The sequence below is a fragment of the Colobus angolensis genome, unplaced genomic scaffold (genome assembly GCF_000951035.1).
Source record: "Colobus angolensis palliatus isolate OR3802 unplaced genomic scaffold, Cang.pa_1.0 Scaffold96, whole genome shotgun sequence".
In the NCBI taxonomy this organism is placed as follows: Eukaryota; Metazoa; Chordata; class Mammalia; order Primates; family Cercopithecidae; genus Colobus; species Colobus angolensis.
The window spans coordinates 3063097-3070187 of record NW_012123598.1 but is presented as its reverse complement, the minus strand read 5'-3'; positions in this window follow the sequence as shown (position 1 = coordinate 3070187).

The window sequence follows — 7091 nt, the reverse complement described above, 5'->3', positions numbered from 1 at the left end:
CACCCTCTACTGTCTAGAATAAAGAAATCTTATCGTTTGCCAACTATCCTCTAGAACAAAGAAATCTCTCCCATCCCCAACAGCACGTGGGTGCACATGCATCTAGCCATGCCATAGCTGCTGGTGTGAGTTCACCCACTCACCCAATGACCTTGAGCACTGGGACTGCTGTCAGAGTATTCGTGGGTGCAGAGATTGCCTGTCCAGTGCCCACCAGCTCTCTGACCTCCCCGCGCCAACACTGCCACTGGTGTGCACACACACAGGGAGACCAGAGGATCCACCCCCACTGCAAGCAGCAGCTGCCACCAGCATGGAAGTGCACACAGAGGGTGTACACAATCCTGTGAGGCCAGAGCCCCACCACTGTGCTAACACCACTACCAGTGCAAATGCTCATACGAACACCTGCTGGGCTCCTGCCCCCCACACCCAGCTTTGCTGACACCACTGCACTGAACACCGACACAGAGGCCAGCACCCCTGCACCCACCGGCAACCCACTGCAGCCAACAAATGTGTACGTCCCAGAGGAAAAGACATCATCACATCAGAAACACACTTGCATACAAATGTTTATTGTAGCAAAATTCATAATCGCAAAGATGTGGAATCGACCTAAGTGCCCATCAGCCGATGAGTGAATGTGGTACACACACACAAGAAAATAGTATTCAGCCATTGAAGAAAATGAAATAATGTCTTTTGCAGCAACCTGGATGAAGGGGGGAGCCATGACACTAAGTGAACTAACTCAGCAATGGAAAACCAAATACTGTATGCGCTCACTTATAAGTGGGAGCTAAGTTGTCGGTAATCAAAGACATATAAAGGGGTATAATGAACTTTGGAGACCCAGAAGGGAGAAAGGGGGTGGAGAGTGAATAATAAAATACTACGTACCAAATACAGCGTACACTACTTGGGCGACGAGTGCCCTAAAACCTCAGGCTTCACCACTGTACAATTCATTCATACAACTAGAAACCACTTGTACCCCAAAAGCTATTGAAATAAAATACATTTTTTAGAAAAAACTATAATACAAGGCTACAGTAACCGAAACATTATGGTACTGGTACAAAAACAGACGCATAGACCAATGAAACAGAATAAAGCCACACACCTACCATCATCATCTGATATTAAATAAAGCCAACAAAAACAGGCAATGGGGAAAAGACTCCCTATTTAAAAAATAATCCTGTGATAACTGGCTAGCCATATGCAAAAGAATGAAACTGGACAGACCCCTACATATCACCATATACAAAAATTAAAGCAAGATAGATTAAATACATATATATATATTTTTTTTCTATTTTTTTTTGAGACGGAATCTCGTTCTGTCACCCAGGCTGGAGTGCAGTGGCGTGATCTCGGCTCACTGTAAACTCCGCCTCCCAGGTTCCTGCCATTCTCCTGCCTCAGTCTCCCGAGTAGCTGGGACTACAGGCGCCCGCCACCACACCCGGCTAATTTTTTTTTTGTGTTTTTAGTAGAGACGGGGTTTCACCGTGTTAGCTAGGATGGTCTCGATCTCTTGACCTTGTGATCCGCCCCCTCCGGACTCCCAAAGTGCTGGGATTACAGGCGTGAGCTACCGCACCCGGCCCAGATTAAGTATTTTAATGTAAGATCTCAACCTATAAGAATCCTAGAAGAAAACATGGTGGAAACCCCATCTCTACGAAAAATACAAAAAAGATAAAAAAAAAATAGCCTGGCGTGGCGACAGGCACCTGTAATCCCAGCTACTTGGGAGGCTGAGGCAGGAGAACTGCTTGAACCTGGGGGGCAAAGGTTGCAGTGAGCCGAGATTGTGCCACTGCACTGCAGCCTTGGCAGCAGAGTCAGACTCCGTCTCAAAGAAAAATAAATAAATAGGAAACATCTTCCTTGATACAGGCAAAGTGTTTACAGCTAAGTCCTCAAAAGCAACTAAACAAAAACAAAAATTCATGAGTGGGACGTCATTAACCTACAGAGCCAGCGAAGGTCTAATATTCAGAATCTGCAAGCAACTTCCACAAATCAGCAAGCACAAAACAAACAGCCCTGTTAAAAAGTGGGCAAAGGACATGAACAGACACTTTTCCAAAGAAGACACACATATGTCCAAAAAGCATATGAAAAAATCTTCAATATGACTCATCCTTAGGGAGATGCAAATTAAAACCACAAGGAGATACCCGCACCACTCAGAACAGCTATTAGTAAAAAGTCAAAAAATAAAAGATGCTGGTAAGGCTGCAAAGAAAATGGAACAAGTGTTGGTGAGAACGTAAATTAGTTCAGCCACTGTGGACAGCAGTTGGGAGATTTCTCAAAGAACTAAGAGGTGAACTACCATTCGGCCTAGCAAACCCATTGGTAGGTATATGCCCAAAGGAAAATAAATTATTCTACCAAAAAGATAGATGCACCTATATGTTCATTGCAGCACCATTCACAATAACAAAGACGTGGAATAAACCCAGGTGTCCACTAACAATGGATTGGATAGATGCACCGTAGAATACTACACAGCAATCAAAAAGGAAATCATGCCCTTTGCAGCAGCATGGATGGAGCTAGAGGTCATTAGCCTAAGTGATGTAATGTGGAAACAGAAAGTCAAACATAGCACGTTGTCACTCATAAACAGGAGCTAAACACTGGGCACACGTGTGCATAGATAAGTGTCTGCTCATGTCCTTTGCACACTTTTTAATGGGGCTGTTTGTTTGTTGCTTGCTGATTTGTGTAAGTTGCTTCTAGATTCTGAATAGTAGGCCTTCACTGGATCTGCAGGTTAATGACGTCCCACTCATCAATTTTTGTTTGTGTTTAATAGCTTTCGAAGACTTAGCTGTAAACACTTTGCCAATGCCTGTAACAACAGGATGTTTCCTGTGTTTTTTTTTTTCTTTGAAACAGTCTAGGTCTGGCACTGGAGACACTTAGCGTGGGGAGAGAGGGAGGAGGGCAAGGGCTGAAAAACTGTCTGTTGGGTGCTATTTTCACTACCTAGGTTTACAGATTCATTTGCTCTCCAAACCTCAGCGTCACGTAATATACCTTTCTAGCAAACTGGCATTATGTGCCCCCACATTCTAAAATAAAAGTTGAAAATAATAATAATAATATGGAACTAAAAATTAATAGGCATGCATCTTCGCAATATAAACTCAAGTACAAAATGGAAGAGACCCAAGTGTTAGAGATTTTGAAATTTAAAACAACTAGAAATGTGATTGTATATATAGGCATGTAGGGACAACTGGGCTTCATCTGTAAGAACTACTGGTGGAAAGTGGAGACTCCTTACTGGCCTGAGAGGAAAGAGACAGCCCTGAGTCTTGGTGTCTGAGGAGAAAAAGTATATGTTTCTAAAAGCTCACATCTCCCAAGTATCACACAAAACCCTTTTAGTCTTTTATTCCCCCACACCCATGGAGAAGTACAAACAGGATGTGATACTCTAATATCACTCAGTTTTCTAAAATAAGTAGGTTGCAATTTCCCATAAAGTGAAACTATTCCTAGTTCACATTGAGAAAGTACCAGATTCAGTTTCTCATAGGACCAACAATTGTCTGAACCAAGTGAAATTACAAACGATCTGGTCTTATATTTTTCTCCAGCTACCTGTGATGATCTGTAAGAGTTTGTGGTTGCAGGTAAAAACATGTCACTCAGGAGGGTGTGGTGGCTCATGCCTGTAATCCCAGCACTTTGGGAGGCAGAGGCCAGCAGATTATATGAAGTCTGGAGTTCGAGACCAGCCTGGCCAACATGGTGATATCCCGTTTCTACTAAAAATACAAAAATTAGCTGGGCATGGTGGCAAGCATCTATAACCCCAGCTACTCGGAAGGCTGAGGCAGAACAATCGCTTGGACCTGGGAGGCAGGAGGTTGCAGTGAGGCAAGACTGCCCCACTGCACTCGCAGCCTGGGTGACAGCGTGAGACTCTGTCTCAAAAAAAAAAAAAAAAAAGTATGTCACTCAAACTGACACCTTCATAGATCTTAGAACCTTGGTCATGTTCCCATGAGAATTCCATTCATTCCATTCAAGAAGATCTAACTTTCCTAAATATCTATGCATCCAACACAGCAGCACCCAGATTCATAAAAGAAATTTGTAAAGAGCTTCAAAGAGACTTAGACTCCCACGCACAAATAGTGGGAGACTTTAATACCCCACTTACAATATTAGGCAGATCCTCAAGACAGAAAATTGACTAAGATAATCAAGACCTGAGCACAGCACTGGGTCAAATGGGCATGATAGACATCTACAGACCTCTCCATGCCCCCAAACCAGAATTTACATTCTCCTCATCACCACATGGCACATGCTCTAAATTCAGTCACATAATTGGAAGCAAAACACTCCTCAGCAAATTCAGTTTGTGACCACTGAAATCGGCGCAAACCACTCTCTGACCACAGCATAATCAAATTAGAAATCGAGACTAAGAAATTCACTCAAAATCATATAATTACATGGAAATTAAAAAACCTGCTCCTGAATGACATCAGGGTAAATACTGAAATTAAGGCAGCAATCAAGAAATTATTACAAACGAATGAGAGCAAAGCTACAACATACCAGAATCTCTGGGACACAGCTAAGGGAGTGCTAAGAGGAAAATGCATAGCACTAAATGTCCACATCACATTAGTTGTGATGACCTAACATCATAACTAAAAGAACTAGAGAATGAAGAGCAAACAAACCCCAAAGCTAGTAGAATACAAGAAAGAACCAAAATCTGAGCTGAACTGAAGGAGATTGGGACACAAAAATATCATTCAAAAGATCAACAAATCCAGGAGCTGTTTTTTCGACAAAATTAATAAAATAGACTGCTAGCTAGACTACTTTTTAAAAAAGAGAAGATTCGAACAAATGCAATCACAAATGACATGGGGAATATTACCATTGATCCCAGAGAAATACAAAAAACCATCAGAGAATATAATGAACACCTGTATGCACATGAACTAGAAAATCTAAAAGAAATGGGTAAATTCCCAGACACACGCACCCTCCCAAGACTGAACCAGGAAGAAATTGAATTCTTCAACAGACCAATAATGAGCCTGAAATTGGTTCAACATACACAAATCAATAAACAGATTCATCACATAAACAGAACTAAAACAAAAAAAAACCCCACATGATTATATCAATGATGCAGAAAAGGCCTCTGATAAAATTTAACATCACTTCTTGTTAAAAACTCTAATTAAACTAGGTATGGAAGGTACATACTTCAAACTAATAAGAGCCATTTATGACAAACCCACAGCCAACATCATGCTGAATGGGCAAAAGCTGGAAGCAATCCACTTGAAAACTGGCACAAGAATGCCCTCTCTCACCACTGCTATTCAACAGTATTGGAAATACTAGGCAGGGCAATCAGGCAAGAGAAAAAATAAGGTGTATTCAAATAGGAAGAGAGGAAGTCAAACTATCTTTGTCTGCTGATGACATGATCCAATATCTAGAAAACATCATAGTCTCAACCCAAAAGCTTCTTAAGCTGATAAACAACATCAGCAAAGACTCAAGATACAAAATAAATGTGCAAAAATCACTAGCATTTATATACCAATAACAGTCGAGTTGAGAGCCAAATCAGGAATGCAATCCCATTTACAGTTTACACACGCGCACACACACACACACACACAACCTAGGAATATAGTTAACTAGGAAGGTGAACAATTTCTTGAAGGAGAACTATAAAACACTGCTCAAAAAATTAGAGATGACACAAACAAATGGAAAAACATTCTATGATCATGAATAGGAAGAATAAACATCTTAAAAATGGCCATACTGCTCAGAGCCATTTATAGATTCAGTACTATTTGTATTAAGCTATCACTGAGATTCTTCACAGAACTAGAAAAATCATATGGAGCCAAAAATTTAAAATTTAAAAATTCATATGGAACCCAAAAAGAGCCCAAATAGTCAAGGCAAGCCTAAGCAAAAACAAAAACAGAAAACCAAAGCTGGAGGCATTATGTTACCTGACTTCAAACTATACTACAGGGCTACAGTAACCAAAACAGCATGGTACTGGTACAAAAACAAACACATAGACCAATGGAACAGAATAGAAAACCCAGAAATAGTACCACACACCTACAACTATCTGATCTTTACGAAACCTGTCAAAAACAAGCAATGGGGAAAGGATTCCCTATTCAACAAATGGTGCTGGGATAACTGGCTAGCCATATGGAGACAATTGAAAATGGACCTCTTCCTTACACCATATACAAAAAAATTAACTTGAAATGGATTGACTGATGGACGTAAAACCTAAAACTATAAAAACCTGGAAGACAACCTAGACAATACATTCAGGACAGAGGCATGGGCAAAGATTTTATGACTAAAATGCCAAAAGAAATTGCAACAAAAGCAAAAATTGACAAATGAGATCTAATTAAACTAAAGGGTTTCTGCACTGCAAAAGAAACTGTAAACAGAGTAAACTGACAATCTACAGACTGGGAGAAAGTTTTTGCAAACTATGCATCTAACAAAGGCCTACTCTCCAATATCTTTAAGGAACTTAAACAAATTTTCAAGAAGAAAACAAACAACCATTAAAATGTGGGCAAAGGACACAAACAGATGCTTTTCAAAAGAAGACATACATGCGGTCAACAATCATATATAAAAAGCTCAACATCACTGATCATGAGAGAAATGCACATCAAAACCACAATGAGATATCTTCTGATGCCTGTCAGAAGGGCTATTATTAAAAAGTCAAGGGACACATGTTCTCTTCTCAGGACCTCCTGAGGGCTGGTCCCTCATATTTGGCTCAGAATAAATCTCTTTTAATGTATTACAGAGTTTAACTCTTTTTGTCCACAATAATTTGGTGCCTGAACACGTGAGGTCTCAGATAAGACTCAGGACCCCAAAGGAGTTGTCTCAACCTGGAGCTAAGGTACCAGCAGGGGCCCACTGAAAGCCTCCGGGATTTTGAGCTTCTTCTCTGCTGGAAGTGGTAAGTCCTCCTGAGCCCCGACCTCCCTTTGGTTGATGGCCCTTTATTTATTCTGAGC